Source organism: Rhinolophus hipposideros (assembly GCF_964194185.1).
Source record: "Rhinolophus hipposideros genome assembly, chromosome: 22".
Taxonomy (NCBI): domain Eukaryota; kingdom Metazoa; phylum Chordata; class Mammalia; order Chiroptera; family Rhinolophidae; genus Rhinolophus; species Rhinolophus hipposideros.
The window spans coordinates 43,747,193-43,770,422 of record NC_138068.1 but is presented as its reverse complement, the minus strand read 5'-3'; the positions used below and the strand labels follow the sequence as shown (position 1 = coordinate 43,770,422).

The following is a 23,230-nucleotide window of genomic DNA, read 5'->3' as shown; positions in this document are numbered from 1 at the left end:
CAGAAACCAGACCGAGCAAGGGAGAGAAACAGAATAGTTGTATAAGTGTGTATGAGAGAGAGAGAGAGAGAGAGAGAGAGAGAGAGAGAGAGAGAGAGAGAGAGAGAGAGAGAGAGAAGGGTCTGAAAAATAGGAATCTGGGTGTGTGTGTTTCTGTGTAAGAAAGGGGAAGAGAAAAAAGACTGAAAGAAAGGAAAAAAGGGGAGACAGACCCCACTTTCCCCTGAAAAGACCCCATTCTCACTGCCATGTGGTCAGCACCCACAGAACCGAGAGTCTGTTTGGGGAGGCTACAACCCCACTTGCCCTTCTCTGTTTGTGCTTCTCCTGTGTCTGGGTTTGTCTTCTGGATGCCTGCATCCTCTTCAAGAGTCACCTCATGAGCCCCCACCCCTGTGGCTCTGAGAGGCGAGATAGTTTGAAGTGTCAGAATGAACACTCTTTGGTCCCTCTGTTGAGGATGCCATTGAGGACAGGATTATAGCCTCCTGCCAACCACCTTTTGCCCTCATTTCCCAAGGGCTGTGCCTCTGAGTCCCCCGAGTTATTCCTATAGCCCCCGGCCCCATCGAGTGTCAGAGTGAATCCACCTGGGGAGCAGATTAGGCATCTCCGTTGAGCCTGTGTATCCCCAGAAACATGTGTCCAGATCCTGAGAGATTGAAAAAGCCACCAGAGCCTGCAGAGGAAGGGGGTGTCAGGGAGCTGCTGTACCTGTGGCCCCCCTGGGTGACTGACATGGTGGTCTTGACTGCCTATGTAGATGTTTGCCTCCTTCCGGAACTTTCCAATATTTTTCTTATAGCAAATCTGCTTGGTGACTCCACACTTCTTTGTAAGCTCCTCCTTAGCCTCCTCACTAGGATATGGGTTACTCAGGTGGGAAAGAAATGCTCATTTAGGACCTCAGTGGCCTGTTTGCTGAAGTTGTAGCGTTTTCATCTGGCATCAGGAAGCGGGAAGCCACGATCATCTGGATGGCGCTGGACTTTTAGTGGGTGACGCTCACCATGCCCTCCATCTCCTTGGGTGCTGTGGGCCGCGTGTGGCTCTGCCCCCTCAGCAGCTTCAGGACATGGGTCGTGAACCGTTACACGCCGCCTTGTACTTCTTCAGCTCTGAGTGGGAGATATGGCAACTCTGGGCCACTTTGCTGTGATAATCCAAGTGTTTGATGGAGTTGTCAGGGGACACACCACTCCCGGAAGCTGCAGCTGGAACCCCTCCACCCCGCATTTCTTAGGCCCAGCCACACTCTCTATCAGAAGGGTCTTATCTAAGCACATCGGTTGTGGGTCCACAAGCTCCACCTCCTGGGAGCTTTGAATGCTGAGGCTGGTTTTCTCCTCCATTTTACACAGAATGCTTAAGAGAGCAGGCTTCATTTGGTGGCAGTTCAGGGCATGTGTTTGGACTGAGACCAGGGTGTTCCAAGATTTGTGCCTGAGAAGCAAGTCCAAAGAACACACTAGGTGGCTGAGTGCAGGACATAGGTTTATTGAGACTTACAGACAGGAGAGACTCTCTGGTGGTGGCAGGCCAGAGGGATACACTCGGCACACAAGCAGAGAAGAAGCAAGATCATATAGGCACAGCAAAACAAAGAGCGTTCCATGCAAGAAATCATCTGGCAGGCCCTACAGGCCTGCTTTCATGCACACAGTGTCCTAAGAAGCCGGAGACCTTGACTGCTGCCAGCTTATCTGCCTGTGGCCCAGGTCCCTGTAGCATGGTTCTTGGCCTGGGCCTCATCCAGGCCCTGGTTGGTGATGGTCATTATCTGCTGAAGAATGTTCCTGATGTCTTGCTTCCCTTGGCCTCCAGGGACCCCTCACACCACTACCCCCACTGGAGTCTCTGCCTCTGGGAGGCTTGCCAGGACTCCAGGCTCACCATCCACAAATCCCGGGATCCTTTAGGCCCCTCCTGGAGGTGGTGGCCTTAATCGCTGCTCATCCATATTTGGGGGGTTCCTGAGATCCCCTCCATGGTCCACCCCTCCCCCCACTTGGTTACTATCCCCCCCAAACTCACTGAGGCTGCTGCTCATTTCACCCAATCACCACCCATCTTTCCCTTTCCCGACTCCCCTGAGGGGGGTTCACACTGGCCATGAAGGGATATCTGGAATACCAGTGAGACAGGTTAGGTAGACAGGGAGGTCCCTGGTAGAATAAACAAAAGACAGACATATTCTGAGACTTCAGGTTTTGAAATCACTTCTTCTCTCCAGGACAAAATGCAATAGTGTTTTGAGGTTAATTATAAAATTCCTTTTGGCCTGACAAACGGAGCAGATCTCATAGATAGGAGTGGGTTATTTTGCTAATTCCTTGGGGATGGGCAAGCAGAACAAACCTGGTAGGCTAATTTCATTAGAAGGTGATTGTCCTCTTCTCCAAACAGACAAGGGAAGGTATAAAAGTAAGAACTTTTGCCTCAGTCACTGGGCACCCCCATTCGAAACCCCCTTCGGCTCGGGAGCTCTGACCCTTTGCTTTCAATAAACTATCCTCTTTAAAAAAACAAACAAACAAACAAAATTCTTCACCTCTCCTTGGTCTGTGTGTGTGGGCAGAGTCCCAGAGAGAGTTTCCAGGCTCTCAGCCTCGCGTGAGGGGTGCTGCCCCGGGTGGTGGTTGGCCGTTGGCTGTAGCCGGTTGGCCAACTGGCTGCTGATGTAACTGCCATGACTGCGTTGGTTAGTTGGTTGGTCGGTTGGTTGGTTGGCAGGTAGAACAAAAGCAGACGGCGGGTCGCAGATCATGTGGATCCTACTTCGTGTGTCTCGCTGGTTGCCAGCAAGACTATAGTGGTATGACTCCCCTATCCATGGCTCGGTGGGTGTTCCTTTTTGGCCTCACCATATCCTGGGTTCTATGTGGGGAGCAGGAGCTGAGGCCCCACATGACACCCTGCATGACACATGGCGCAGTGAGCAGGGTGTGGTGTTAGCCAAAACTCTCTGAAAGGCAATGAAGCAGTTTATACGTTTGAAAGCTCAATTTCAGGAAGGCTGTGAGGAGCAGCGCTGGAAACAGGAGGCACAATCTCTTTGTCAGAAACGTGACCCCTCAGTGAATTGGTGGGTCTCTCAAGCCTCCGGAAGGCACACCACCCTGTTTGCTGTGGCGGGTGTCACCTTCCACGGTCTGCTGATGCCGTGGGCTCCTAGAGCTGTGGGTATCTGACGCCGAGCCCTCCACCCAATCAGACGCCTGGCACAGGGAGCAGGATTCCGGCCAGGTAGGAATGGTGTCTGACTCTGGGCAGAAGGACGTGTGGCCTCCACACAGTGTGTGGTAGCCGGTAGCCACTGTTCTCAGAAATTGGAGCCCTAAGGAGGGGTGGGAGGACATGGATGACTCTCCGGCCTACGTGGACAGGGCCCTGCAGGTTCTGGCTGAGCGGTTGCCAGAGGAGGAGAAGGCTACAGCTGGCTGTGTGGGCTGGATGTTCCTCACAACATGTTATGACATGTTGTGTCATAACATGGAGGACGCGCTTAATGAAATAGCTCAGGTGCCAGATCAGCAGCCCAGGGGGCACGCTTGAAGCTCGGAACCACTGGTTGGAGTAGGTGCTCACCACAGTGCATCACAACTCGGAGGAAGCGCTTGCTGGAATAGCCCAGGTGCTGGACCAGGTTCCCGAGGGCAGGCGCTGGAAGCTCAGGTCCACTTGTTAGAGGAACCCCACGGTGGAGACTCTGAGGCAGAGGCGGACATTACCAGTGGAGACAATATAGCTCCCAACCCCCAAGCCCGGCCCATCTTGAAGCAAAAGGTAAAGCATGAGAAACATTGGGGCCCCGGGGGCGTTGCTGTCGGTAACCCAGCTGTGACCGAGTTCACAACCTACACCCCTTACACTCCCACTGAGTTGCAGGAGCTGGGGAGGTGGTGCTGACAGTGCCCTGGAGAGCCAGTCTCGGCTTGGCTACTACGTTTATGGGATGAGGGTGCAGACAGCATTCTCTGCTCCCCAGGCGAGATGGAAAAGCTAGCCTCTGTCACAGAGGCATCTGTCCCTGAGACAAAGGTTACAGAACTGCCATAGGTTGGCCCAAAACCAGGGTGACCACTCACTAATGGAGTGGCTCACTGCTGCGGTACGCACAGTATGGGGACAGGCTGGCGAGCTGCCAGACACGGTGAGTAAATGGCAATCATAGACTGAACTTACTCAAATCATCTGTGAAATGGGTATGAGACTGTCCTGCGGAGCGGCCTGCAGGGTCTCAGCTTCTGCTTCCCACATAAGAACACAGGACATGGCTAGGCCAAAAAGGAACACCCACGGAGCCATAGGTTGGGGAGTCATACCACTGTAGTCTCACTGGAGGTTGGATTCACATGACGTGTGAACTGCCATAACATCTCTCTGCCAACTGACCAACTCTGCCGACTCTAACTGCAATCCACGCTTGCTAGCTCAGCCACCATCTTCTTGCTAGCCCCCATTTTCTGCGAGTGTAGCCTCGGCAGTTATAGTAGTGGCCAATCGCTCACTGGTTATAGCTGACGGCCAACTAGCCACAGCTGATGGCCATTCAATCACAGTTGATGGCCATTTACTACCTTAGCCAGCAACTTTCCACGTGAGGGTGAGAACCTGGAAACTGCACTCCTGGCTCTATCCCCACACTCCACCCCTGCAGGATCTTGCCTCACAATCTACGTGACAAGTGTCTTCCGCGAGGGACCCTGTGCGAGGAGCCTGGAGATGAATGCAATATCCTGGACACAGCCAGGCTCTCTGGGCACAGCCAGGGTTACTCAGGGCACCACCAGTCCTTCTGGGCACAGCCAGACTTCCTGGGCTTGTTAGGGTACCACCAGTCTCCCCAGGCACAGCCAAGGCCTCTCAGGGCACCGCCACACTCTCTGTGCACAGCCAGACTTCCTGGGCACTGCAGAGACATGCTCTCTTCAACCCTAATATGTGGGGGCCAGATGACGAGTGTTTTACAACCAAGTGCTTTACAGCCAAGGATCCCTGCAAGTGCTTTTGGATCCTTGGTTGCCATTCTTACACCCTATGTGGGACGGCGGATCCATGAAGTTACAACTGCCATGGCCACCCTAGGTGATGTTGAAAGCCGGAGGCAAAGGAAGTTAAGACAGGAGGTCTGAGAAGTTAAGACCTGGAAGCCCAAGTCAAAAGTAAGGGGGCGAGGTCCTGGGCCTCAGAGAGTAACACGTACGCAGATGTGGCGTGATCTCTTGGCAGCAGGTGTTGATCAGGAAAAAACAGACCGACAACCCAATGCACTCTTGTTGGAACTTTGGAACCAGTTGCGTCTGGAACAGCAAAATTCTGGAGAAGTCTAAAGGAGAAGTCTGGGAAAGTGCGACCCGTGTCCCTCCAGGACTTCATGCAGCCACTTGAGGCTGACTCCTTTCAGCTTGATTAGGGGTGGGGCCAAGGTACCCAGTCAGAGGGGACCAGCAGGGACCAGACGCCCCACGTGGGACTGTCCATACATTGGTGCAGAGGGTTTCTAATGTGCAGAGGGTTTTGGCCTTAGTTGACACTGGCGCAGACTGCAGTCTTGTTTATGGGAACCCAGAACTGTTCCCCGGACCAGCAATCTGCATTGATGACTATGGGTAAAGACTGTGACAGTAAAAGCTGTTTCCTTACCACTGGGTATAGGAAGGCTTCCCCCTCGTACCTACAAGGTTTATGTCTCCCCTGTTCCGGAGTATATTCTAGGGGTGGACGTGCTACATGGCCTCAGCTTACAGACGTCAGTAGGAGAATTCCGTCTCCGGATCCGGGTGGTGAAAGCAGTGACACACGGGCATGCTCACCACCCTCTTCAAGTGTTGCCACAGCCCTGGCGCGTGGTTACAGTGCGACAGTACCGCCTGCCAGGAAGGCAGGAGGAGATTGGTCGTACAATATTGGAATTGGAGAAGGCACATATTGTGAGGCCAATGCACAGTCCCTTTAACTCCCCAGTATGGCCTGTCAAGAAGCCACATGGGACCTGATGAATGACTGTGGACTATAGGGAGTTAAATAAGGTGACACCACCCTTGCACGCAGCAGTGCCTTCAATACATGATTTAATGGATCGTCTGACTGTCCGCCTGGGGACATATCACTATGTAGTGGACTTGGCCAATGCTTTTTTCTCCATTGACATTGCACCCGAGTGTCAACAGCAGTTTGCTTTTACTTGGGACGGGTGGCAGTGGACTTTTCAAGTCCTTCCGCAAGGATACTTGCACAGCCCCACTATCTGCCACCGGCTCGTGGCCCAGGATTTGGCACAGTGGGATCGCCTGTCCTCTGTGGCTTTGTTTTATTATGTTGATAATATTTTACTAACACTGATTCTCTTTCAGATTTAGAGCAAACAGCTCCCTCTCTTCTCCGCCACCTGAAGTCATGTGGGCTGCATGGTGAATGAGGAAAAAGTCCAAGGCCCTGGCTTGTCTGTCAAGTTTTTGGGTGTTGTGTGGCCGGGTAAGACAAAGCTCATACCTGAAGCGACTATTGATAAGATACAAGCATTTGCTCGGCAGACCAACGTCTCCCAACTGCAGACCTATTTGGGTCTGTTGGGGTTGGCATGTGTTTGTACTCCCTTTAGCATAGACAGCAAGGCCCTTATATTCCATAGTAAAAAAGGGGGCTATAGAGTAAGCCCTTTTTTACCACAAAACGGGCAGTGCAGCAGGCAAAGGGCTCTTCAAGCGGTATACTCTGGTCGCCCGTTTGAACTTGATGTTCATGTAACCCAAGAGGGGTACAGTTGGGGCCTCTGGCAACAGCAGGAGCATCTCTGGTCACCAGTGGGATTTTGGTCCCAATTGTGGAAAGGAGCAGAAGTCCGCTACTCTCTAATAGAGAAACAGCTGGCTGCTGTGTACGCAGCCCTAGTGGTCCCAGAAGCTATCACAGGAATGGCACGGGTGTTGGTTCGAACAACCTATAACGTCCAGGTGTGGGTCTGTACATGGACCATGGGACCCAAAACTGGGTGGCACAGACCACTACCCTCGGCAAGTGGGGTGCCTACTTGGAGCAACATAGCACCCTTAGTTCAGGCCCTTTGAGCACAGAGCTACAACAGGTCCTGGGCCCTGTGGAGCTAGTAGCCCAGGCTGAGCCAAGCGCTCTGCCTAGAGGGGAGGACTTGGAGCCCTCACCCTACACAGAAGGACAGTCCCCAGTACCTGAGGATGCCTGGTTGACTGATGGTTCTAGCTGGGCAGCTGTGGCCGTTTGGACGGCTATTGGTGTGTAGCCCAAAACAGACACCATTTGTTTTGATACTGGGATGGGCCAGAGTAGCCAGCGGGCTGAGCTACGGGCTGTGTGGATGGTAATCAGCCTCGAGCCCGGGCCCCTAGTTATTTGTACTGACATCTGAGCGGTGTTCCAGGGCCTAACGTTGTGGCTCCCTTCATGGAAACACCAAAACTGGTTGGTAGGACACTGTCCACTGTGGGGTTAAGCCATGTGGCAGGACCTCTGGGACCTAGGGCAGAGAAAGGAGGTGACCCTAATGCATGTCACAGGTCACTCCCCTTAATTTCCCCAGGTAATGATGAAGCAGATGCCCTAGCACGGGTCTGATGGTTAGAACGGGCTCCTGCCATTGATGTGGCCCATTGGCTGCACAGGGAATTGCAGCACGCTGGAAGCCGAACCATGTGGCAGGTGAGCAGATGCTGGGGTCTGCCTTTGAAATGGCAGGAGATAGCAGATGCCTGCTATGATTGTGCCGTCTGTGCCCAGGGCAGCCCCCAATGGTGAAAGCTCTCCTGGGAAACACAGCAGACTGTGCGAGGGCAGGTGCCCCTTACTTGCTGGCAAGTGGATTACTTTGGACCTCTGCCTAAGGTCCGCAATGTGATGTATGTGTCACAGCAGTGGACACTGCTTTGGGGTTGATGTTTGCTTGGCCATATTAGGATGCGGATCAGCGGCATACAGTGGTTGCTCTTACATGGCTGTGCGCCCTCTATTATATCCTCAAGTCATTGAAAGTGGCAGGGGTTCTCATTTTATGGGGCAAGAAGTGCAACGCTGAGCTGTCAGGATGGACGTACAATTGTTGTTTCATACCCCTTACAATCCACAAGCAGCTGGCATGATTGAATGCTACAATGGCCTTTTGAAGCAAGGTCTCCGGGTGTCAAAACACCCTCCCACGATGCATGACTGTGCCTGGCATCTGTGGGATGTCTTGAGAATCCTGAATGAGAGACCACGGAAGGGAGGGCCCGCACCAGTAGAAGCTCTGCTACATCAAAAGGCTGGCCGCTCCCGTTCAGTTACAGGCTACCACAAGTGAGACTCTGTTAAAGCCAGGCTAAGGCAGAAATGGAAACATTTTGCTGCCAGCACCCACATGCTTGAAAGCAGGGGAACGACAGCAATGGACTTGGCCCTGTCGGGTCAAAAGCCCCACTGTCAGTGTTTGGGCCTGATAGCCCCATGATGGGCCAGTTTGACTCATGATTGGCAAGTGATGCCAGGGGTGGTGGCCAAGTGGCCACCGCAAGTGACTGTAGTATACGGAAGTCCCAATGCTGGGACGATTTTGCGGGGAACCTATGTGCTCTCGCTATGGCCTATTATGTGGTCCCCTATTCTGTTACATGTTGAAACTACGCACGGACCCCAAGCACTGCCATAAAGGTCTGGTACCACAACCAGGAAGGTGCCAGTGGCAGCGACCCTCCTTTTCCACGACAAAAAGCTAGCATGTATCCTCCCAGATGGAAGGGATTTGCCATTGTTGGTTTATGACTGTTTCTTTCCACCCATAGGTTCCTATGGGCTAATGTGATAGTGAATTGGGCCCTCACTTTTAATGGTGTCGTGAATCAGTCATCTTATCAGATCGGCATGGAACTGCCCATTAGTCAGCCCCAGGTTGCCACGGAAAATTTGCTGCTCCAAGTGGCAATGGCTCTATAAGTAGACATTGAGCGACATCCCCTGGTATATTACTTGAACTGGACTGAAACTTTTTCTCATGAGCTGGGTTCCTTGCACAGGGCTCCTCACAAAGGATGCTGGTTGCATGGAGAGTGAGGCGAGACCCTGGAGGCTTGAAGTGTAGGGACCGAGTCCCAGAGAGCAGTTTCTAGGCTCTCAACCTCACGTGGAAAGGTGCTGGCTCAGGTAGTAAATGGCATCAGCTGTGATCAGATGGCCATTAGATGTAACCAGTTAGCCATTAGTCCTTAATATAACTGCAGGGGCTACACTAGCAAGCACGGATTGGGGCTAGCAAGTGGGGTTGGCAGAGAAGCAGATGGTGGATTGCGGATCATAGGGATCCTGCTTCTTGTAACTCCAAACCAGCTGCCAGCGAGACTATAGTGGTATGGACCCCCTATCCATGGCTCCGTGGGTGCTCCTTTTTGGCCTTATCATAGTCTGTATTCACCAGGTGAGAGAGGGACCAGAGACCCTGGATTACAGAGATTGATAACATTCATTCTGGGGTCCCTCAATTCTCTCTTAACCCTGGCCAATTACCTAGCAGAACTTTTGAAAAATGTTGACACATGGGTAGCCATTTTCCTTGGCCAGATGGGAACCTCTGTGTGTGGCCCAGGGAAGTGGTCTACTTTAGGAGCTCCAGGGGTTTCTAATTAGCAGGTTTGTTGAGAACCTGGAATTAGTACACAGGTTCTTAAAGTGAGGTCCCAGACCATCAACATTGTAAAGGTGAAATTTGGTAGATCAATAATGTAATTAAACTTAGCTAGTTTGCAGTTTGAGCCATCCTGATATTCAGCTATTTCCTCTTTGTTTCCCCTCCCACTGATTAACTGAAGAACTCTGTTTTTTTGTTTTGTTTTGTTTTTCTTTTTCAAGGCTATCCCATACATTGTTAATTAACAAACATCCTAACCTGAAAGGAGCAGCTTCTTTAATCCTCAGGCTCCAGATGTTGGGACCCAAGATCACAACTCCCGAACAGTTTCTCACAACTCCCTAGCAGTTTTTCCACAGATGGCTACGGACAATGAGATCTATGATAATACTGAGGCAGACCTGAGGCCTCAGAAGATGCCAGGAGACAACTTCTCAACTATTAGCCTTGAGGTCTGCTTTCCCTTGTTCCTTCCCATTTACCTGCCTATAAAACCTCTTAATCATTTTGGCTTGGGGAAGGTGGTTTTTTTAGATGTGAGTCCGCCATATTCCCTAGCTGCCAGTATCTAGAATGGATGCTTTTCTCCTCACCAATGCTTGTCACTCTAAACGCTTGTCAGTTTTGATTTTTTTGGGGGGACTCTTCAAGTAGCGGGCAGCAAGCGGCATCAAAGCTGAATTCGGTAACAACATCACCTGGAAAATTGTTGGAAATAAAAATTCTCAGGCTTCCTTCCAGACCTGCTGAATCAGAAACTTGGGGTGGGGCCCAGGCATTTAGGTTATTACATGCTCTCCAGTGCATGTCAATGCATGCTCAAGTTTTTAACCAGCACTATAGAATATGCATTTTACAGATGAGACAATTGAAGACCAGAGGTTGAAGGACTCTGATCACGTCACACAACCAGCCAATCGCAGAATTGGAGTCAGAATCCAGACCCGTTGCCCCATCCATTTTCTCCACTACTGTACTCTCCTTCCCTTCCATATAATTCAGTTCAGGTGACACACTGTCATGCTGGGCGTCCGGCGGGGTGTCTGCTCCCGCTCCCCCCATAAGAACGCAGGACACGGTAAGGCCAAAAAGGAACACCCACGGAGCCATAGATAGGGAAGTCAAACCAATATATTCTCGCTGGCGGCTGGGCTGTTGACACAGGAAGCAGGATCTACATAATCTGCCTAACAGCAGTCCGCGCTTGCCAGCCACCATCTTCTTGCTAGGCCCCATTCTTTCTGCTAGCGTAGCCACAGCTGTTATATTAGTGGCCAATGGCTTATAGGTTACAGCTGACGGTCAACTAGCCACAGCTGCTGGCCATCTGATCACAGTTGATGGCCATTTACTACCTGAGCCAGCACCTTTCTATGTGAGGCCGAGAGCCTGGAAACTGTTTTTTGGGGGGCTTTGTCCCCACACACACATCTCAGGGCAGCAAGGCTGCATTGTACTGATGAGCATTTCCCTACGACCTCTCCACACAAACACCCATTCCCTTGTCCAGGCAGAGCTGGCCAGCAGGCAACGCAAAACAAACAGGCGAATAAGCTCAATGAATAAAAAGAGGCTTGGAGACCAGTGGATTGTTCACTTGTTGATGACAAGTCTGGTTGCCAGACCCCAGGTGTCATTCTCAGCTGCATGAACAATACACAGAGCCAGAGCATCATGCTGCCAAATCTGGTGATGGCTTTAATGTGGAGGACAGCTGGACCATGCATTTTTAATGCTTTGTAAATCCAAGCTTCTGCTGGAGGGAGAAAGGAAGTTATTTAGAATAACAAAAGTTGTCTAAGGATGACATAGTGACATCTCTTATAAAAAGAAAAAGGGAATTGTGCCCATAAAAAGCTAGCTGGCTGTTTAACACAGAAGCATTATCAGCATAGAAAAGGCAATCACAGAGCATGAGCATCAGCCTGCTTTCCTCTGTAAGCAGCAGGAGCAGAAAGAACAGCAGCTGAGGTTCCAACTATGCTGCGAAGACCTGCCATTTGGGATACAGAGTCATGGGGCAACGGCTTAGAGGGGGGTTGGGCAGGGCTGGGCCAAGTCCCTGTGCTCGGGGGCAGGGCCTCTCAAGCTGGGATGCACATACCAATAGCCTGGGGATCTTGTAACAGTGCAGATTCTGATTCCTGAGGTCTAGGGTAGGGCACAGGATTCTGAATTTCTGACAAGCTGATGGATGTAGTTGATGGTTTGGTTCATGCGCATTTTGGGTAATAAGTTTCTAGAGGATACACTAAGTATGTAAGAACCCCATCGTCCCCTGTGGGGATCCGACATATATCTAGCAGTGGCCCCAGGTCTGGATCTCTAGGAGAGGAAGGATAGGAGTGAGGTAGAAAAATTATAGGAAAATTGCCACAGTAGAGGGAGTTAAGGCAGAGACCATAACAAAGCCAAAGGAAATAACTTTAATAGCTAGCTAATAGATTCAAGCTGCAGGACCAGCCAGAATAATTGCCTCAGGTGTAGACAGAAAGGGTCATTCAGCTTGTGAAAAAGACGTTCAAGCTGAAAAACACACCTGAATTATCAGCCCAGGTACAAGGAAGGGAGCCAATCAGCTCACTGAGCCCGCCAAAATTGACTGCCCAAGTATAGAAGACCAATCAGCTTTGACTCAGAGCTATTATTGTTCCCAGCACAGCCCAGCCGAGGGCATTCCGTTCTAATCCCCCCTCTCTGCGGATCTGCGGAGAGCTTTCCTCTTGAGCTTTTTGTCTTACGCTTTTGCAATAAAACTGCTTAGGGCCTGCTTGGTTAATGGCCTATGGGGCAATAAAGCTGTATTATTTGGATTATTTTCCTATAGGACAGAAATTATATGTATCTGTACTAGATGTGGTCTCTAATTGATCATGTAATTTAGATTGTTTAGCATAGATTTGTTCCCCTAGGTAACTGAAGAATCCTTGGGTGGTCTTGTTAAATATCATACCAGTATTATAATTAAAAGCCATGCAGCCCACTTTTTTTTGCCTTGTTTCCATATTTTAAGTATTCTCCTTAACATCTTCAAGAATTTATAGAGGGCCTGCTTCTGAGCTGTCCTGTTCAAAGCATATCCACACTGTAGCCTTGTTCCAGGCAAGCATTACAATCAATGAGAACAGGCCCTGTTTTTCATACCCACTGATAGCAGAGTGGTGATTATGCTATTTTGTTGTATGGTGCTACTGAATTTTCCACAAGAACTATTTTGGGAAACTTTAAAGTATTAAGAGGGAAAAGAGCCTGTTTCTATTAAAATTACCTCATAGAGCAAAAATAGTTTAGTAATCTTCAAAACAAAAATATTTTCCTGGGGGGCTGAACAATATAAGTTAACAGTAATGTGTTACAGCTCTGATGAGAAGTGCTGCCAAATGGCACTGTTATTAATTCTCCTGCCAGACAGAAGCCCTTGTTTGCACACCCAGACAAGCCCACATTTCCTGAAACCATCAAAACCTACTTTAATTAGTCTGTTGATAAACTTGTTTTGAGTCCCGTTACTCCTGGCCTCTAATTTTTGCCTTCAATCTGTTAACTCAGTCGAACATCACATAGCAGGAGGAATCCAGGGGTTTTGTTAACAAAAATAAGCTGATTTACCAGGTTTTCACAATCATATTGAAAATCAGGAATCAGTTCATAATCTGTCCAGTTTAAAGTGGGAACAATATGATGTTTGTTCTTGGCAAATCCTTAGGTTTTCTAAACAATTTAATTGCCCATGTTATTTATAGAGAAGTTTGTTTTGTTTTGTTTTGTTTTTTGGTTTAATTGATGAGAGACAATGATGCTCCCCTGAGTAACTGAACTCAGTTCTACTAGGTATGGAAAGATGTACATGTAAGATATTATCACCAAAGGAAGATACATGAAACAAAGAAGAGAGAACATGGGCTTTGCATCATCATAAAGATGACAGACAAGTGAGAAGGGGTGAAAGGGAGGAAGAGAGTGGGAACTGAAACTTGAGCTGATACCTGGGCTATACATTGAGTTGTTTTTATTGAAAAGGTAAAATTTTATTCATAAACCTGAGATGACCCTGGGCATTCTGGAACCAGCGCCCCCCGGTCCACTGCTCCTCGCCCCCTGTCTCCTCTACTGGACAGCTGGGAGTGGGCTGCGTTCCACACTGTTTCCTGCCATTCAACTTTCACGCCTTCTCCTTCTGTCTGGAATAATCTTTCCCTCTTCATCTGCTTTAGAAGATCTCTTGTTCAGCTTTCAAAGGCTAGCTGTGAATGGCCCTTTTGACCCTTCGTAAGTGGCTACCACACTCCACTTTTTGCCACACCTTCCTTCTGTATCTTTGGCTATTAGGTAATACTACTCCGATAACAATTCTACTGCAACTGATAGTGAAAACCCAGCTGCCACTTATCAAGCACCTGCTGTGTGTTGGGTACTGTGCTATGTCCTTGACATATATCCCCTGTGGTTCTCAGAAGCCCTTCCCTGCATGAGGTAGCCAACCTAGAGTCATTCGACAGATGGAGAAACAGGTTCAGGGAGATGGAAAACTTATGCATAGAGGCAACATGGCTTGCAGGCAGGATCTGAAGATGTGTCTGACCACAAAGAACATACTACTTAAAATGTGATAACACTAAGTTACATTCCCACTAGTCTCCTCACCTGTTGGGATAGCTGCCATTAAGACTAACTCTAGAGTGATGTCATAGAGCTATGACGGAATGCCGGCAGCTAGGTGGACTTCTTGAGTTCTCCTCCGGAACTTACCACAAATTGAACATCTATAACCCATCAAAGGACTCTCTGCTCATCACACAGAACAGCTAAGAGACTCATAGGATGATTACTTGAAGGTGAGCAAATTGGGCGAGCAGGGGAAGAGGAAAGGGGGAAGCAGAGTGGAGACTGCAGAGGCATAGATGCTGGGGTCCCAAGACAAAAAAGGGACCACAAGAGCCAGGAGGTGGGCTCTTTCCCTGCATCCCACAGCTGATCTCTCCTGCCAAGAGAGCAGCATATCTAGCGTTTGAGGCAGTAACCTCAGCTGAGACTTCCAGCTGGGTGAACAGGGCCCTATGTGGGACAAAGGACTTAAATATGTTACCTGGGCCTCTCCCCTAACTCTCCAATCATACCCCCGCCCTTCGAGACTCAAGCTGACCCCTGAACTGAGGAGTAGTGTCAGATTACAGAGGAGCCCTAGCATTCAGGATCTGGGAAGACCAGGTTTGCAGCTGTGACCCAGGGAAGAGGCTGGGAAGAGTGACACTGTTAGGCTGGGAGACAGAAGACTGCTCCATCCCTAGCCCCCTCCCTTTCTGGCCTGCCTAGGGCAGGGCAATTACAACTGGGAAGGGACTCCCAGGGGACAGCAGCAGGTGGCAGAGTCAACATTGGGTTTTCAGCAGCTCAGAAATCTCACCCCCTTCCCACACGCACACACACCTACGGAAGAAGTGAGTAAGACTCAGGAGACCTGGACACAGGGCTGGCTGGGTTACTCTCAGTCTGCACAGGTGCAGGCAAGAGCAGAAATTGCACTAACTTTACAAAACTACCATCCAGACCCCATAGCCCCACTCATCTAGAACTGCAGTTCCAGGGTCACTCTGGGCACCAGTTGATTGGCTCTGCCTGCACAAGACACAGAGGGCTCTTTAGTACAGCAGAGGACAATCTGGAGATTACTTGGTGGGCTTAAGCTAAGATTGATGCTGCTTTCTTTGTTTTGTTTTGTTTTTGTATTTTTGATATTTTTGCCTGTGTTGAGTGTGGGTTATCAGTTGTTTTTACATGTGAGTGTATTTGATTTTTCTTTGTTGTTGTTGTGCTTAGTGAATTGCTTTGTTCTGAAATTGCCCTACACCAAGTCCCAGCTCAAGAAGCACAAGATTCAACATAGCCAGAGGCCAACTCCAGACGAAACCAAAGTATTACAGGGTCTGACCTACAAATGACACACCCAGAGGGAATTCTCTACAGGCACAAGAGCCCATAAAGGCCAAGCCTCATTAGAGCGGTCAATCCTCACGCAGCAAAACATCTACTGTGGGCGGAGCCAAATCTCACAACTAGTCAACCTAGGAGTCAATCCCACCTACTGACTAGCCAAAAGCAATTGTAATTCAACGTTAACAGGACAATATACACAACACAAGAGTCACCTTTGGGGCACATGCACAAGAGAATAGGAAAGTGGTGCAAGTCAAATATAAAGGACACATACCACATACATATTACCCAAGAAAAACCAGGAACCCTAGGGGATCTACCTAATACATCAAAGCAAACACAGAGAGTCAGCTAGAATAAGGAAACAAAGAAACATATCCCAAATAAAAGAACAGAAGAAATCTTCAGAATTGGAACAAAATGAAATAAGAGGTAACCAGGCTATCAGAGACAGAGTTCAGAACACTGATGAAAAGAATGTTTAAGGAGCTTAGTGATGACATAAAGAAGGATAGAGAAATCATAAAGAACAACCAGTTAGAACTAAAGAATACAATAACTGAAATATAGAACACACTTCAAGTAATTACCAGCAGGTTAGAAGAGGCAGAGCATCAAATCAGAGACTTAGAAGACAAGTTAGCAGAGATCACTCAAATGTAAAACAAAAAGAAAAAAGAATAAAAAACAATGAAAATGGTTTAAGAGACCTCTGGGATAACATGAAGCACAACAACATGCGCATCATAGGAATACTAGAAGGTGAAGAGAGGGAGCAAGGAATCAAGAACATATTTGAAGTAATAATGACTGAAAACTTCCCTAACCTGATGAAGGAAACCAACATACAAGCCCAGGAAGTGCAGAGAGTTCCAACCAGGATAAACCCAAACAGGTCCACACCAAGACACATTACAGTTAAAATGGCAAAGCTTAAAGACAAATACAGAATTGTACACCTGAAATTATGTAATTTCATTAAAAATTGTCACCCCAATAAATAAATTAAAAAAAAAAAGAGAGAGAATCCTAAAAGCAGCAAGAGAAAGACAAAGGGTTACATACAAGGGAACTCCCGTAAGACTATCAAATGACTTTTCTACAGAAACATTGAAGGCCAGGAGGGAGTGGCAGGAGATACTCAAAGTGATGGAAAACAAAGGCCTACAACCTAGATTGCTTTATCCAGCAAGACTATCATTTAAAGTTGACGGAGAGATAAAGAGCTTCCTAGAAAAGAATAAGCTAAAGGAATTTATTACCACCAAGCCAGCATTGCTGGAAATACTTAAAGGACTTCTGTAAATAAAACAAAGATGAAAACAACCTAACTACAAATTTAAAAATGGCAATAACTCTGTACATATCAATAATCACTTTAAATGTAAACAGATTAAATGCTCCCATCAAAAGACATAGGGTGGATGAGTGGATAAGAAAGCAAGACCCTTGTATATGCTGTATACAACACACTCACCTCAGATCAAAAGACACACACAGGATGAAAATAAAGGGTGGGGGTAAGATATTTCATGCAAATGGAAATGAGAAAAAAGCTGGAGTAAATACTTATATCTGACAAAATACACTTTAAAATGAAGAATATATTAAAAGACAAAGATGGGCACTACATAATAATAAAGGGATTGATCTGACAAGAGGATGTAACCCTAGTAAACATCTATGCACCCAACATAGAAGCACCTAAATATATAAAACAGATATTGACTGACATAAAGGCAGATATCAACAGTAACACTATCATAGTAGTGGACTTCAACACATCTCTGACAACAAGGGACAGGTCTTCCAGAAAATAATGAATGGGTCAACAGAGATCAAGGAAGAAATCAAAAGATATCTCAAGACAAATGAAAATGAAAACACGAAGACCCAAAATCTATGGGATGCAGTAAAAGCAATCCTAAGAGGAAAATTTATAGTAATGCAGAGCTACATAAAGAAACAAGAAAAATCACTAATCAACAGTTTATCTTCACACTTAATGGATCTGGAAAAAGAACAGCAAAATAAGCCCAAGGGAGTACAAGGAAGGAGAAAATAAAGATCAGAGCAGAAATAAATGAAATAAAGACCAAAATAACACTACAAAACATCAATGAATCCAAGTGCTGGTTTTTAAAGAAGATAAAATCGATAAACCTTTAGCTAGACCCATCAAAAAAAGAGAGAACCCGTTTTTCTAAAAAAATGGCGGCGTGAGGTGAGCCTCTATAACGCTCCCCTGGAATTTACAATGAATCGGACAACAATAACTCCACAAAGGACTCCTTGCACAGCAGTCAGGCAAGACGAAGAGGCCGACTACTGAATTCACCTCCAGGTGGGTGAATCGCGCGAGCGGGGGAGGAGGGAGAGGAGAAGTGCGGAGACGGAGCCGCGCGGGCACTGGACACAGACCTAGCTCAGTGCTCGGAGCTCGCTGCTCCCGGATCTTCTGCAGCTGCGGGAGAGGGAAGGACTCGGACTGCTAGGGCTCCGCTTACGGCCCACAGGGCTGAGGGGGCAGCATATAGCACGGCTGAACCCAACGCTCGCTCACGGCAGACCTCGGAGCAAAGACTGAGGGAAGAGGGCTGAAATCGGTGGTTTAAGCCCTCACTGCCGAGCAGAGAACGGAAGCCTTAGGTACGGAGACTAGCCGCCCACTCCCTACCCTCCCAGAGCTCGCCCCGCCCCCACCTGCCCGGTGCTAGAAGCGATAAAGTAGCAGTGTCGGATCAAAGGACAGAATATTTGCTGCTCTGAGAACTGTGGACCGCATACAGCTTCGCAGATCAACTAGTTCCGGCAAAGGGGAGGGAGCTGTGGAAGCAGGACTGGCTGTGGTGGTGGTGGCCGCCATTGCTCTGGGCCACCTCTCACAACTCACCCCGCCCCTGGCCCCACCTATCTGGGCGGATTCCTGCAGGAGTAAACAGAACTGCTGAAACATACGGGCTCTGAATCTGGTGCAGAAAGAGCTTTGGAACTTCAAAAGCTCTTCGCATACCTATCAAACTGTTGCAGAAGCCACTCCTGTAGATGTCTAGGAAGAGAAATAGTAAATCAGTGATTGCCATGAATAACCAAGGCAACAAGATAGCTCAGAAAGAAAGTGAAAAGTCTCCAGAAAAGGAACTTAGAGATATGGACATTTGTGATTTAAATGACAGAGAATTCAAGATCACAATTCTGAAAAAACTGAACGAGATGCAAGAAAACACAGAAAGGCAGTTTAATGAACTCAGAAACACAATCAAAGAACACCATGAGCATTTTACAAAAGACATTGAAATCTTGAAAAAGAACCAAATAGAATTTCTGGAGATTAAGAACTCAATAGAAGAAATTAACAATAAAATATCCAGCTTAGGTAGTAGAGTTGACCAGATGGAGGAAAGAATTAGTGACATCGAAGATAGGAACCTGGAATTTACACAGAGGGAAGAAGAAAGAGACTTGAGACTTAAAAGAAATGAAAGAACTCTACAAGAACTTTCTGACTCCATCAGAAAGAGCAATATAAGAATAATGGGCATACCAGAAGGAGAAGAAAGAGGGAAGGGAACAGAGAATATATTCAAACAAATCGTCAATGAGAACTTCCCAAACTTGTGGACAGAACTGGATCCTCGAATCCAAGAAGCAAATAGAACACCTAATTACCTCAATCCCAACAGGCCTTCACCAAGGCACATTGTATTGAAGCTGTCTAAAATCAATGACAAAGAAAGAATCCTCAAGGCAGCCAGGGAAAAGAAGACGGTAACTTACACAGGAAAGCCCATTAGATTATCATCAGATTTTTCAGCAGAAACTCTACAAGCTAGGAGGGAATGGAACCAAATATTCAAACTATTGAAAGAGAGAAATTATGAGCCAAGAATAATATATCCAGCAAAGATCTCCTTTAGATATGAAGGAGGAATAAAGACCTTTCCAGACATCCAGAAGCTGAGGGAATTTACTAATACACGACCTGCACTACAAGAAATACTAAAGGAGGCTATTAGACCACCATCAACAGGGACAACTTGTGGCAAGTGAAACATAAAAAGGGGGAGCGTAAAGGCCTGAATTGGAATATGGGAATAGAGAAAGTAAGCGTACTGAAGAAACTGGAATACTCTAAATATCAAACTTTCTTTTACATAAACTCAAGGGTAACCACTCAAAAAATATCCAAATCTGAAATATATACTGTAATAAAAGAAGAAACAGAGGGAAACATCATAGAATACCACCACACAGAAATAACAGACAACAACAAAAAGGCAAAGAAACAATGGAGACACAGCCTTACCAGAAAACTAAAGACAGAATGACAGGAAATCCTCACATATCAATAATCACCCTAAATGTAAATGGACTGAACTCACCAATAAAGAGACACAGAGTAGCAGATTGCATCAAAAAATTAAACCCAACCATATGCTGTCTACAAGAGACACATCTCAGCTACAAGGACAAGCATAGACTCAAAGTGAAAGGGTGGAAATTGACACTCCAAGCAAATGGTACCCAGAGAAAATCAGGTGTAGCCATAATGATTTCCGATGAAACAGACTTCAGGGTGAAAAAGATAACAAGAGACAAAGATGGACATTTCATAATGGTAAAGGGGACTATAGAACAAGAAGACATAACAGTCATCAATATTTATGCCCCCAATCAGGGAGCACCGAAATATACCAAGCAACTACTAACAGAACTAAAGGGAGAAATTGACCAAAACACAATTATACTAGGGGACTTAAATACATCATTGACAGCTATGGATAGATCATCCAAACAGAAGATAAATAACGAAATCGCAGCCCTAAATGACACATTAGATGAATTGGACATCATTGACATATATAGAGCACTTCATCCTAAAACATCAAACTATACATTCTTTTCTAGTGTACATGGAACATTCTCAAGGATAGACCATATATTGGGACACAAAATCAGCCTCAGCAAATTTAAGAAGATTGAAATCATACCAAGCATATTCTCTGATCACAAAGCTTTGAAATTGGATATCAACTGCAAAAAGAAAGCAGAAAAAAACACAAATACATGGAGATTAAACAACATACTTTTAAAGAACGACTGGGTCAAAGAAGAAATTAGAGGAGAGCTCAAAAGATACATCGAAACAAATGACAATGAAAATACATCCTACCAAAATTTTTGGGATGCGGCGAAAGCAGTTTTAAGAGGGAAATTTATATCATTACAGGCCTATCTCAAGAAACAAGAAAAATCCCAAATAAATAACCTCATGTTACACCTTAAAAAACTAGAAAAAGAAGAACAAGCGAAACCCAAGGTCAGCAGAAGAAAGGAAATAACAAAAATCAGAGCAGAACTAAATGAAATAGAGAACAAAAAGACAATAGAAAAAATTAATGTGACAAAAAGCGGGTTCTGTGAAAAGATTAACAAAATCGACAAACCCTTGGCTAGACTCACTAAGATAAAAAGAGAGAAGACACTAATTAACAAAATCAGAAATGAAAAAGGGGAAGTTATCACGGACACCACAGAAATACAAAGGATTATCCAAGAATACTATGAAGGACTATATACCACCAAATTTAACAACTTAGAAGAAATAGACAAGTTCTTAGAAACATATAGCCTTCCAAGGCTGAATTATGAAGAGCTGGAAAATCTTAACAGGCCGATCACCAGTAACGAAATTGAATCAGTCATCAAAAACCTTCCCAAAATCAAAAGTCCTGGACCAGATGGCTTCACCAGTGAATTCTACCAAACCTTCAAAGAGGATCTAATACCAATCCTGCTCAAACTCTTCCAAAAAATTGAAGAAGAGTCAGTACTCCATAACTCATTTTATGAGGCAAACATTACCCTGATACCAAAACCTGGTAAGGACAACACAAAAAAAGAAAACTACAGACCTATATCCCTGATGAATACAGATGCTAAAATCCTAAACAAAATTCTAGCAAATCGAATACAACAATGCATTAAAAAGATTATTCATCACGACCAAGTGGGGTTCATCCCCGGGGCACAAGGATGGTTCAACATTCGCAAATCCATCAATGTGATACATCACATAAACAAAATAAAGGACAAAAATCATATGATTCTATCAATTGATGCAGAAAAAGCATTTGATAAGATACAACATCCATTTATGATTAAAACACTTACTAAAATTGGTATAGAAGGAAAATACCTTAACATAATAAAGGCCATATACGACAAGCCCTCAGCTAATCTCATAATTAATGGTGAAAAGCTGAAGCCCTTTGCTCTACGTTCAGGAACACGACAAGGTTGTCCCCTATCACCTCTGCTTTTCAACATAGTGTTGGAAGTCCTCGCCAGAGCTATCAGGCAAGAGAAAGAAATAAAAGGCATCCAAATTGGGAATGAAGAAGTTAAATTGTCACTCTTTGCAGATGACATGATGCTATATATAGAAAACCCTAAAGACTCCACCAAAAAGCTATTAGAAACAATCAATGAATACAGTAAAGTTGCTGGCTACAAAATCAACGTACAAAAGTCCATTGCTTTCCTATATACCAACAATGAAATCTCAGAAAAAGAGATAGAAAAAACAATTCCTTTTGCAATTGCAGCAAAAAGAATAAAATACCAAGGAATAAACTTAACCAAGGATGTGAAGGATTTGTATGCTGAAAACTATAAGACATTTTTGAAAGAAATTGAAGAAGACACAAAGAAATGGAAAGACATTCCATGCTCATGGATTGGAAGAATCAACATAGTTAAAATGGCCATATTACCCAAAGCCATATACAGATTTAATGCAATCCCCATTAAAATCCCAATGGCATTTTTTAAAGAAATAGAACAAAAAATCATCAGATTTGTTTGGAACCACAAAAGACCCGAATAGCCAAAGCAATATTAAAAAAAAAGAACAATACTGGAGGTATCACACTCCCTGATTTTTGCTTGTACTACAGGGCTACAATAATCAAAACAGCTTGGTATTGGCGGAAAAACAGACACATAGACCAATGGAATATAATTGAGAACCCAGAAATAAAACCACATAAATATGGGCAGATAATTTTTGACAAAGAAGCAAAAAACATACAATGGAGGAAAGACAGCCTCTTCAATAAATGGTGCTGGCAGAATTGGATAGCTACGTGCAAAAGAATGAAACTGGACTGCTATCTGTCACCATGTACCAAAATTAATTCAAAATGGATCAAAGACTTAAGCATAAGACCTGACACAATAAACTGCATTGAAGAAAACATAGGTACTAAACTTATGGACCGTGGGTTCAAAGAGCATTTTATGAATCTGACTCCAAAGGCAATGGAAGTGAAAACTAAAATAAACGAATGGGATTATATGAAACTGAAAAGCTTCTGCACAGCAAAAGAAACTATTGACAAAATAATGAGGCAACCAACTGAATGGGAGAAGATTTTCGCAAACAGTTCCTCTGATAAGGGGCTAATATCCAAAATATACAAGGAACTCATGAAACTCAACAACAAAAAAACAAACAACCCAATTGAAAAATAGACAGAGGACCTGAGGAGACATTTCTCCAAAGAGGATATACAAATGGCAAACAGACATATGAAAAAATGCTCAACATCGCTAATCATCAGAGAAATGCAAATGAAAACCACAATGAGATATCACCTCACC

The 23,230-nt window shown here is 46.0% G+C and overlaps 1 pseudogene across 1 annotated transcript; it reads right to left on the bottom strand.

Moving 5' to 3' along the window:
* Positions 1 to 377: 377 nt before the first annotated feature.
* On the bottom strand, positions 378 to 1,960 carry LOC308490991 (pre-B-cell leukemia transcription factor 2-like; annotated as a pseudogene). The gene is made up of 2 exons: positions 1,741 to 1,960; positions 378 to 1,414 (listed from the first exon to the last, which is right to left on the bottom strand). The product of its transcript is annotated as a pre-B-cell leukemia transcription factor 2-like (transcript).
* Positions 1,961 to 23,230: the final 21,270 nt, after the last annotated feature.